Source organism: Loxodonta africana, chromosome 3, assembly GCF_030014295.1.
Source record: "Loxodonta africana isolate mLoxAfr1 chromosome 3, mLoxAfr1.hap2, whole genome shotgun sequence".
NCBI classification, from domain to species: Eukaryota; Metazoa; Chordata; class Mammalia; order Proboscidea; family Elephantidae; genus Loxodonta; species Loxodonta africana.
The window spans coordinates 37,243,794-37,255,980 of NC_087344.1; positions in this window are offsets into that span (position 1 = coordinate 37,243,794).

Consider the following 12,187-nt stretch of genomic DNA (forward strand, 5'->3'; position numbering starts at 1 on the left):
ATTACATCATAGTGATAGGATTTACAATATGTAGGAAAATCACATAAAATGGTGGACAATCACACAATACTGGGACTCATGGCCCAGCTAAATAGACAGATATTTGCGGGGGGGACACAGTTCAATCCACGACACTGCTGAATACAGACGCTGCCAAATACAGCCTGCCATGAAAGAAGCATGTGCTCGTGTGTGGGAGTGCCCAGGCACACAGGCCTCCCACCAGCACACTGCCTCTGGAGTAGAAGCAGACAACTGGGACCGCCGGACATTTGAGGAAAGCCTGAAAGATCAAGGCTGACAGAGGCTGAGACAGGAGAGAAAGAAAGTGCATAGAGGAATTGGAGCCAGGCTAGCAAACAGAGAGAAACTCATTTTAAAATACATATAATCAGTATTGTCTAAGTTAATAGTCACTGTTGCATCTACAAACAAGAACAGGATGCTACGAATAACGAGTAATGAGAGAGCAAAAGAGAGCTCTGTGTATGATAATGAAAATGAAACTTCAGTGGAGATATTGGGAAGTTGAGAAAACCTCTCACAAAGGAGAACAAAAAGATAAAAAACTAGAGAGAAAAAATAAGAAATCAGGAGATAATTCCAGAGGTTTCAATACTCGTTAATAGGTATTCCAGAAGGAGAAGGCAGAGAGAAAGGAATAGAAATAATTATTACTTTTTAAAATACTGAAATACGCAGATCTAAAAGAGATCCGTGACCAGAATGGAAGGGCCCACCACGTGCCTGGCTCAGCGGCTGCACGTGGATCCATCCAGAAGCATGTCACCATGAAATGTCAGGGCTCCTAGCTAAAGAGGAGAGCCCCACACCTTCAGCAGAGCTGGGGGAACGGGGGAGACCACAGCTCTTACTCCAGGGGTGAGAAATTGGAATGGGGTCAGGGTTTATCACCAGCAACACTGGTAGCTAGAAGAGAAGAGAGCAATGCCTTCACAGTTCTGGAAGGAAATAATTTCTAACAAGAAACCTAAACTCAGCCAAGCTGTCAGTCAAGGGAGGGGAGGGGTAGTTAGAAAAGAGACATTTCCAGACGGTCACAAATATAGCTCTCCTGCCGCCTCCTTAGAAGAGAGCTAACGAGTGTGAAGGAAGGAAGCAAGAAAGAGTGCCGAGACCAGGAGGCAGAGCCCCGAACCCTGGAAAATGGTGAAGGGGGATCCAGGGTCCCTGTCAAAGCACGAGGCAGGCAGAGGCTCTCTGGAAAAAACGTGGACCCATGTGTGGAACATATGGAAATGATTATCAAAAAAGCTCATGGCACTTGGCCTCCACCAGGCTGAGTCCAGTACAACTAGATGGTGCCCGGCTACCACCAATAACTGCTCTGACAAAGGTCACAATAGTCCTGGACAGAGCTGGAGAAAAACATAAAACAAAATTGTAACTCAAAAAGAAAGACCAGGCTTGCTGGCCTGACAGAGACTGGAGAAACCCTGAGAGTATGGCCCTTGGACACCCTTTCAGCTCAGTAATGAAGTCACTCCTGAGGTTCACCGTGTAGCCAAAGATTAGACAGGCCCATAAAACAAAAACGAGACTAAAGAGGCACACCAGCCCAGGGGCAGGGACTAGGAGGCAGGAGGGAACACGAAAGCTGGTAATAGGGAACCCAAGGTTGAAAAGGGAGAGTATTGACATGTCGTGGGGTTGTCAACCAATGTCATAGAACAATGTGTGTACTGACTGTTCAATGAGAAACTAGTTTGTTCTGTAAGCCTTCAACTAAAGTACAATTTAAAAAAATTGTTTTAAATAAAAAAGCACATGGCAGAAATGTTGGAACACCTGGGGGAAAATTATCAGGAGAGAACTGCTTAGTGAAAGGAGAGGCAATGATTAACAAGAAGAAAGCGCAATCTTTGATAGAGCTGACATTTCGCTGCCTCGCTAACACAAACCCCATCACGATACCGCCTGCAGGGGCATGGAGGGAGGGCGGGAATGCCTAAACTTAGGCGAACACAGAGTAGCAGGGTGTACAGTGTCTAGAAACGGGAAAGGCTAGAGGGGCCCAGAACAGTGGCCTCCGGGGAGCAGGGCGGCGTGGAGGGGAACGCCCATCTTTCATGATAAACTCGTGGGTATTAGTTACCTTTTGAAGCTATGGCAATGTATTTCATTAAGCAAACTAAAAATGAGAAAGCAAAGAATCAGCAGTGGTCCTACTAAGGCGAAGGAGTCCCTGGGTGGTGTAAACATTAGGTGCTCAGCTGCAAGCTGCAAGGTCGGCAGTTCGAGTCTACCCAGAAGTTCCTCAGAAGAAAAGCCTGGTGACCTGCTTCCAGAAAACCAGCCATTGAAAACCCTGTGGAGCACAGTTCTAGTCTGACACACATGGGGTCGTCATGAGTCAGGATCAACTCGACAGCAACTGTTTTACTATGGCCGCAGTCTCCGAGAGCCAGCCCCCGAAGGATTTGATGGCTCCTTGGACCTGGTGCAGAGTGGCAGGCCACTGCCCGAAGCCCTCAGTAGAACTCACTCTCCTTTCTGCCCTGGGTCCCGTGCCAGGCAGAATGGGTGCCCTGGGCACAGGCTTCTGAGCCTTGGGCGTGGCCACCTGACTGAGAACGGAGGTCACACCCAGCAATGGCTGGCCCAACAGGTTCCCCATTTGGGCGCCTTCCGCCCCTGGAGCAGACTTTGCCCTCAACCTGGGGAGGGGCTGCTGCAGCCAGCAGACTGTGTGCAGGTCAGGGCTTAAGGAGAGCTGGGCTTGGACAGAAAGCCTACCTGGGGCCCCAGACGGGGGTGGAGAAACAGCATGGCCATGGCAAAGGAGGGAGGGACAAGGACAGGGGAACGGACAGGCAGGGGATTCTCTGTAGGGTGCTTGTGGGCATTCGTTTGTTTGGTGGGCGGTGGGGCACATCAATGCTGCTGGCCTTCGATGCCGCCTGTTCTTTATAATAGTGCAAAGTGCCTCCCAGGTTAAAATCGCTTTGTTGTTAGGCGTCATGGAGTTGATTCCGACTCATAACGACCCCATGTGACAGAGTAGAACTGCCCCATAGGGTTCCTAGGCTGTTATCTTTAGAGAAGCTGATCACCAGCTCTTTCTCCTGCAGAGCCGCTGGGCGGGTTCAAACCACCAACCTTTCAGTTAGCAGCCAAGCCCTTACTCATTGTACTACCAGGTTCCTTTATAAGGGAAATCAATCACCTTAAGAATAAAAGGACACACTGAAGTTTAGCATCTTCTGGCCATCTGTTTGGGTGCATTTTGCTTGGATGCAAACCTAAAACAAACCCATTTCCCATCGAGGCCGGGTCATGCCTCAACAGCATTATTCTGGGTAAATGAACCCTGGAGGTACAGACACCTCCCGCCCCCGCCCCCAACACGCGCGCAGCCGGGCCCTGGGCCAGCCAGGCCACACTTCACAGCCCCAGCTCCCGGGGGAGGGTGGGGTGACTGCTGCTGTCCTCAGGCCCGGAATGTTCTGTGGAATGTGCAGGCTGCCCTCCCGGCGTGGGGGAGCCAGGCTCCGCGGCAGCCCCTCCTTGGCCACAGTACAGACTCAGCCGCACATGCTTTTCTGGAGTGGTTTAGCAGAGAGAAGCGTTTTTGGAGAACTTGGTGGCTTCCGGCACTGATCAGGGACACGGAGCCAGGCTTCCTGGGTGCCCTGTCGTGACCCTTGGCTGTGCTGTGATTTAGGTCAGTCATGTGGCAGTGAAGGGATTCCTGGGCCACAGCTTGGAACCTCCTGGGAGAGGCCCAGACTCAGGGCTGGCAGCTAGTGTGTTGACGGGGGGCTGGGACCCACCAGTGGTTCTGGGTGGTAGAGCCCCCTGAGCCCGCCCACAGCCCTGGTCCACCCAGCAGTATGTCCCTGCTGGGAGCAGGAGGGGCTGGTTCCCAAACCTAACTCCCATGGAACTGCCAGTAATTCTAAGGTTGGCATTCTCTTCCAAATCCACAGGGAAAATAGGAAGGTGACACCGCCGTGGGTAAGCTCTGAGTCCCAAGCCTCAACCTCCAGCTGGGCCACCATGGGCAGGCAACTTGGCGACATTGGGCTTCAGTTTCCTTCCTTGCATGGCTCTGACTGTCTTAGTGTCTGCAAAGTTCTGGGACCTCATGTAGGAAGCCTAGGGAATGGTGGTTATGCTGCTTTTATCGGAATAAAAGGAAGAAATTTTGGCCTCACCAAGCCCTCCCCAACCCTGGTCAGTGTAGCGTGCGGCCATCCTTGTTCTAGCTCAAGTTAGTCCCGGCCACAGAGGTGGCCCCGTGGTGCAGGCTCTGTTCTCCGCACTTTGCACTGATTAGCCCATTGACTCTTCACAGCACCCTCCCGAAACCAGTTGCCATGGAGTCAGTTTCAACTCATGGCCACCCCACGTGTGTCCAAGCAGAACTGTGCTTCATAGGGTTTTTTTTTTTTTTAATTATTGTGCTTTAAGTGAAAGTTTACAAATCAAGTCAGCCTCTCATGCAAAAAGTTACACACACCTTGCTGTGCTCTCCCCCTAATGAGACAGCACACTCCTCCTCTCCACCCCGCATTCCCCATGTCCATTCAGCCAGCTCCTGTCCCCCTCCGCCTTCTCATCTCCCCTCCAGACAGGAGCTGCTCACATAGTCTCACGTGTCTACTTGAGCCCAGAAGCTCACTCCTCACCAGTATCATTTTCTGCCTTATAGTCCAGTCCAGTCCTTCATAGGGGTTTTAATGGCAGATCTTTTGGAAGTAGATCGCCAAGCCTTTCTTCTGAGGCACGTCTGGGTGGACCAGACCTTCCAACTTTTCCGTTAGCAGCCGAGCCCTTGCCCATTTGTATCACCCAGGGACTCCACAGTATCCGCAGGAGGTGGGTGTTATTGTTATTGTCCCCATTGTATAGATTTTGAAACTGAGGCACAGAGAGTTAGCATCATTTGCTCATTGAAGACCATTTGCTGGACCATAGGGCAGTTCTATTTCTAGCTTTTTAAGGAAGCGCCAAATCAATTTCCAAAGCGGTTGTACCATTTTACATTCCCCCCAGCAGTGTGTAAGTGTTCCAGTCACTCCACAACCTCTCCAATATTTATTATTTTGTGTTTTTTGGGTTAATGCCAGCCTCGTTGGGATGAGATGGTATCTCACTGTAGTTTTGATTTGCATTTCTCTAATGGTTGATGATCGTGAGCATTTCCTCATGTATCTGTTAGCTGCTTGAATGTCTTCTTTGGTGAAGTGCCAGTTCATATTCTTTGCCCATTTTTTAACTGGGTTATTTGTTTTTTTGTTGTTGAAGTTTTGCAGTATCTTGTAGATTTTAGAGATTAGACCCTGATCAGATACGTCACAGCCAAAAATTTTTTCCCAATCTGTAGGTAGTCTTTTTTGCTCTTTTGGTGAAGTCTTTTGATGAGCATAAGTGTTTGATTTTTAGGCACTCCCAGTTATCTAGTTTCTCTTCTGGTGTTTGTGCATGGTTAGTTACGTTTTATATTCTGTTTATGCCATGTGTTAGGGCTCCGAGCGTTGTCCCTGTTTTTTCTTTGATGATCTTTATCGTTTTAGATTTTGTCTTTAGGTCTTTGATCAATTTTGACTTAGTTTTTGGGCATGGTGTGAGGTATGGGTCTTGTTTCATTTTTTTGCAGATGGATATCCAGTTATGCCAGCACCGTTTGTTAAAGAGACTGTCTTTTCCTCATTTAACAGACTTTGAGCATTTGTCAAATATCAGCAACTCATAGGTGGATGAATTTATGTCTGGATTCTCAATTCTGTTCCACTGGTCTATGTATCTGTTGCTGTACCAGTACCAGGCTGTTTTGACTGCCATGGCAATATAATAGGTCCTAAAATCAGGTAGAGTGAGGCCTCCCACTTTGTTCTTCTTTGCTAATGCTTTACTTATCAGAGACCTCTTTCCTTTCCATATGAAGTTGGGGCGATTTATTTCTCCATCTCATTAAAAAATGTCATTGGAATTTGGATCAGGATTGCACTGTATTTGTAGATCTCTTTGGGTAGAATAGACATTTTCACAATGTTGAGTCTTCCTGTCCATGAACGAGGTATGTTTTTCCACTTACGTAGGTTTCTTTTGATTTCTTGCAGTAGTGTCTTATAGTTTTCTTTGTATAGGTCTTCTACATCCCTGGTTAGACTTATTCCTAAGTATTTTATCTTCTTGGGGGCTATTGTAAATGGTATGGATTTGGTGATTTCCTCTTAGAAGTTCTTACTGTTGGTGTAGAGGAATCCAACTGATTTTTGAGTGTGTATCTTGTATCCTGATACTTCACTGAACTCTTCTATTATTTCCAGTAGTTTTCTTGTGGATTCTTTGGAGTTTTCTGTGTATAAAATCATATCACCTTCAAAGAGGGATACTTTGACTTCTTCCTTACCAATTTGGATGCCCTTTATTTCTTTTTCTTGCCTTATTGCTCTGGCTAGCACCTCCAGCACAACATCGAATAAGAGTGGTGATAAAGGACATCCTTGTCTGGTTCCCATTTCTCAAGGGGAATGTTTTCAGGCTCTCTCCATTTAGATGCTGGCTGTTGGCTTTCTGGGAATTCCCCTTCCATTCCTATTTTGCTGAGAGTTTTTATCATGAATGAGTGTTGGACTTTGTCAAATGTCTTTTCTGCATCAGTTGATAAGATCATGCAATTTCTGTCTTTTGTTTTATTTATGTGATGGATTGCACTGACAGTTTTTCTAATGTTGAACAAGCCCTTCATCCCAGTACCCAGTGCCGTCGAGTCCTGGAGTGAATTCCACTTGGTCATGGTGAATTTTTTTTTTTGATATGTTGTTGAATTGTATAGGCTAGAATTTTGTTGAGGATTTTTGCATCTATATTCATGAGGGATATTGGTCTGTAAGTTTCGTTTTTTGTGGTATCTTCACCTGGTTTTGGTATCAGGGTTATGCTGGCTTCATAGAATGAGTTCGGGAGTATTCCATCCTTTTCTATGCTCTGAAATACCTTTAGCAGTACTGCTATTAACTCTTCTCTGAAAATTCGGTAGAATTCTCCAGTGAAGCCGTCAGGGCCAGGGCTTTTTTGTTGTTGTTCTTGGGACTTTTTTAAATTACCTCTTCAATCTCTTCATTTGTTTTGGGTTTATTTAGCTGTTCTACCTGTTTGTGTTAGTTTAGGTAGGTAGTGTGTTTCTAGAAATTTGCCCGTTTCCTTTGGGTTTTCAAATTTGTTGGAGTACAGTTTTTCGTAGTATTCTGTTATGATTCCTTTAATTTCATCTGAGTCTGTTGTGATATCACCCATCTCAATTCTTTTTCAGGTTATTTGCTTCCTCTCCTGTTTTTCTTTTGTCAGTTTGGCCATAGGTTTATTGATTTTGTGGATCTTCTCAAAGAACCAGCTTTTGGTCTTGTTACCTCTTTCAATTGTTTTTTCTATTCTCTATTTCGTTTATTTCTCCTCTAACTTTTATTATTTTCTTCCTTCTGGTGTCCATGTATTTCTTTTGGTGCTCTACTTCTATTTGTTCAAGTTGTAGGGTTAATTCTTCGATTTCGGCCCTTTCTTCTTTTTGCATGTGTGCATTTATTGCTATAAATTGACCTCTGAGCACTACTTTTGCTGTGTTCCAAAGGTTCTGGTAGGATGTGTTTTCATTCTCATTTGATTCTGTGAATTTCTCTATCCCGTACTTAATTTCTTCTATAACCCAGTAGGTTTTGAGCAAGGTGTTGTTCAGTTTCCATGTATTTTGATTTCTTTTCCTTGCTTTTTCTGTTACCGATTTCTACTTCTACGGCTTTATGTCAGAAAAGATCCTTTGTAATATTTTGATGTTTTGGATGCAATTGAGGCTTTCTTTGTGGCCTAATAAGTTGTCTATTCTGGAGAATGTTCCATGTGCTTTGGAAAAGAAAGTATACTTGGCTGCTGTTGGGTGGAGTGTTCTGTATATGTATATGAGATCAGGTTGGTTGATTGTGGCATTTAGATCTTCCGTGTCTTTATTGTACTTCTTTCTTGTTGTTCTCTCCTTCACCAAAAGGCGTGTTGAGGTCTACAACTATTATTGTGGAGTTGTCTATTTCTCTTTTCAATGCTGTTAGAGTTTGCTTTATATATTTTGGAGCCCTGTCATTGGGTGCAAAATATTTATTATGGTTATGTCCTCCTGGTGTATTGACCCTTTAAACATTATATAATGTCCTTCCTTATCCTTTGTGTTGGATTTTGCTTTAAAGTCTGTTTTGTCAGAGATTAATATTGCCACTCCTGCTCTTTTTTTTTTTATTGTTGTTTGCTTGATATATTTTTTTCCATTCCTTGAGTTTTAGTTTGCTTGTGTCTTTGAGTCGAAAGTGTGTCTCTTGTAGGCAGCATATAGACAGATCGTGTTTTTTTTAATCCATTCTGCCACTCTCTATGCCTTTATTGGCACATTTAGTCCATTTATATTCGGCATAGTTATTGATATGTTTGAGTTTAGTGCTAGCATTTTGATGTGTTTTGTGTGTGTATGTTGTTGACAGTTTCTTTGTTCCACTTAATATTCTGTGCTGAATTGTTTTTCTTTATGTATTTTCTTTTCATCTTTTTCATTGTTGTTGATTTTGTATTTGCTGAGTCTTTGGTTTTCTTGTTTCTTATTTTGATGTGTAGGTTTGTTAGTTTCCTTTATGGTTACCTTAATATTTACCTCTGTTTTTCTAAGTTTAAACCAATCTTTTATTTCTTGATCACCTTGACTTCCTCCATATGAAAGTTCTATGGCTACATTATTTAGTCCCTCTTTTTTGTTTTAATGTTGTCATCTTTTACATATTGACATCTCTGTTTCCCTATTTTCAGTGTTTTAGCTTTGATTTATTTTTATGACTTCCCTACCTGGGTTGATATCTGGTCGTTCTGTCCTGTGTTCTAGTCTTCAGTAGTTATCTGATGTTATTGATTTTCTTACAGGAGGACTCCCTGAGTATTTCTTGTAATTTTGGTTTGGCTTTTACAAATTCCCTAAATTTCTGTTTATCTGGAAATGCCCTAATTTTGCCATTGTATGTGAGAGACAGTTTTGCTGGATATATAATTCTCGGGTGGCAATTTTTTTCCTTCAATGCTTTTATATATATCATCCCATTGCCTTCTTGCCTGAATGGTTTCTGCTGAGTAGTCTTATTGACTCTTCTTTGTAGATGACTTTTCATTTATCCCTAAAAAAAAAAAATTTTTTTCTAGCCACTTTTAAAGTTCTTTCTTTATCTTTGGGTTTGGCAAGCTTGATTATAATATCTCTTGGTGACTTTTGGGATCTAACCTGTGTGGGGTTCGATGAGCTTCTTGGATAGATATCTTCTCATCTTTCATGGTATCAGGGAAGTTTTCTGCCAACAAGTCTTCAACAATTCTCTCTGTATTATCTGTTATCCCCCCATTTTGGTACTTCAATCACTCATAGGTTATTCTCCTTGATAGAATCCCACATAATTCTTAGGGTTTCTTCATTTTTTTTCATTCTCTTATCTGATTTTTCCTCAAATAAATTTGTATTAAGAGCTTTATCTTCAGTCTCACTAATTCTGATTCCATTGCCTCAATTCTGGTCCTACGACTTTCTATTGAGTTATCTAATTCTGAAATTTTATTGTTAATCTTTTGGATTTCTGTTTGCTATTTCTCTATGGATTCTTGCAGCCTCTTAAATTTGTCATTTATGCTCTTGTGTAATCTTCTTAAGTTCCTCTGTTGCTTTGTCTGTGTGTTCCTTGGCTTGATCTGCATTTTGCCTGATGTCCTTCCTGATCTCTTGAAGAGCTCTATATATTAATCTTTTGAATTCTACCTCTGGTAACTCCAAGACCTTTTCTTCCTCCAGGAGGTTTCTTGGTTCTTTGTTTTGGTCACTTGCTGAAGCCATCATGGTCTACCTCTTTATGTGATTTGATATGACGTGTTGTCTCCAAGCCGTCAAGAAGTTATTATATTTATTTTATGTTTGCTTACTCTGTCCTAGCTTCTTGTTTTGTTTTGTTTTGATATGCTCAAACAGGTTGGTCGTGTGAGCTACTTTGATTATTGATGTCTTTGAAGCCCTCGTGTTCTGTCACCAGGTGGTTGGAGCTGTTACTAGGTATGTGAGCCCAGGAGTCCATTTACTTTTCTTGTGTGGATTCAGCTCAAGTGTCCAGATCATTGGTCATTGAGTGTGTGGTGCAAACTCTCACCTACAGTCCTAAATGGGCAGGGGTGATTGAAGTAGGCACAGGTATCTGGCTGCAGTAGGGGGTCATGTGCTGAGCAAGGCAGGGGGCTGACAGCTGCCCCTGAGTACCTGGGTGGAAGACATGTCCCTGTTCCATACAGCACATAGGTGGGTGGGTTTTGCAGCCAGACTTTGAGCACCCAATACTGTTGGCTGTAAGGACTGGGAGTCATCACTTACTCTCAGGCCCCTGTCATTGGCAGCTAGGTGGAGTGGGTGGAACCACCAGTTTTCAGGCCCCTGATATGGGTAGGTGAGGACCCTGCTTAATGGGCAGGGTGGTGTCAAGTGTCACAAATCTGCCACCCCCCCCTTAGCTGTTGCAGTTGCAAATAGGCTTCAGGTATATAACCTGTTGTACTGTGCTAATGAGAGCCTACGCTGTTGAAATGAGCCCACACAAGTCTATGCAAGGGTGAAACCAAAACCAAACCCACTGCCGTCGAGTTGATCCCGACTCATAGCGACCCTACAGGACAGAGGAGAACTGCCCCATTGAATTTCTAAGGAGCACCTGGCAGTGAAAGGCATTCAGAGTCCATGGACCCCTTATGCCTGTGCCTAGGCAAAAGGGCTGTGCCTGCCCTGAGTTCCCAGCTTAGGGGAGCCGGCAGATTATTTTTTCCTGTTAATTTGTTTGCTAGTTTGTTCCCTCTCCAAAGCCAGGAGAAGGGCTTGGGGCACTGGACAGGTCCTACTTCCAGCCCAGGGGACACAGCAATTGCTAAAGCTGGACCAGACCCAGAGCAGAGCAGGGAGGGGACAGGTAAATGGGAGAGAAGTACTTCCTGGAGGGGGGAAAGGTTTTTTTGATCCCGCACAGTAAGTAAGGTGCTTGTACTTATCTTTCACTGATTCAGTGCTGCTTCTCCCTAGTTCCAGAGCCTTGGGCAGACCCTCCACCTCTTGGTTTCCCCCTGTGTGGAAAACACTTCCCGAGAGCTACTGCTTGCCTCAGCCCACATGTGCCAGCCAATCCAACCTGCAGGGTGCTGGCCAGGTCAGGTCTGGCAAATCTTTGCTGCCTCTTAACTGCCTCTCCCTCCTCCTGCTGCTCAGTCTGACTCCTCAACTTTGTCTTTGATGTTCAGGGCTCCTAGGTTGTCATATAAAATCGATTCACTTGTTTTTTCGGGTCTTTGTGGTAAGAGGGACCACAGGAAGCATCTGACTACTCCGCCATCTTGGCTCTGCCCCCTGCTGCCATGGGTTCTTGAGGAGTAGAGTGATGAGAAGAGAGCTGTAGCAGTTTCCCAGGCCCTGTAACAAAGTGCCATACAGCGAGTGACTTAAAACAACAAAAATTTATCCTCTCACAGTCTGGAGGCTAGGAATCTGAATTCAGGGTGTCCGCAGGGCCAGGTTCTCTCTGGAGGCTCTAGGGGAAGACACTTTTCTTTGGCTTGGCTTGGGGCTGCATCACTGCAGTCTCGCCTCCATCACATGGCCTTCATCCTTGTGTCTCTCTGTATCTCTGTTTCCTTTTCTTATAAGGACACCAGTCGTAAAGAGATTAAGACCCACCCTACTCCAGTGTGACTTCACGTGAACTAATTACACCTGCAAAGACCTTATTTCAAAATGAGGCCAGGTTACAGGTACTGGTGCTCAGACTTCAGCATATATTTTGGCGGGACACAATTCAGTCCATAACAGTGACAGCGGGAGAACAGATCCTCAGGATGGAGTGGCCAGAGGCTAGTACTCATGAGGCTTGTAGTGGCTGGGGAACGGCGAGGGCACGAGTGTCCCCTGGCCCCATCCAGCCTCGGGCTGAGCAATGCCCCATCAGTCGGGATGAGCCTGACTCTGCTGCAATAACAAGCAACCCTGTAGGTGCTCATCAGTAAAGCCTCACTTCCCACTCCAGCTGCATCCCAGGTCAGCTAGAGGTCTGCACATCTGAAGCCTTCGCGGGCCACCGGCCAGTGCAACCCCATCACGACACCGTGTCTATGGTCAGCACAG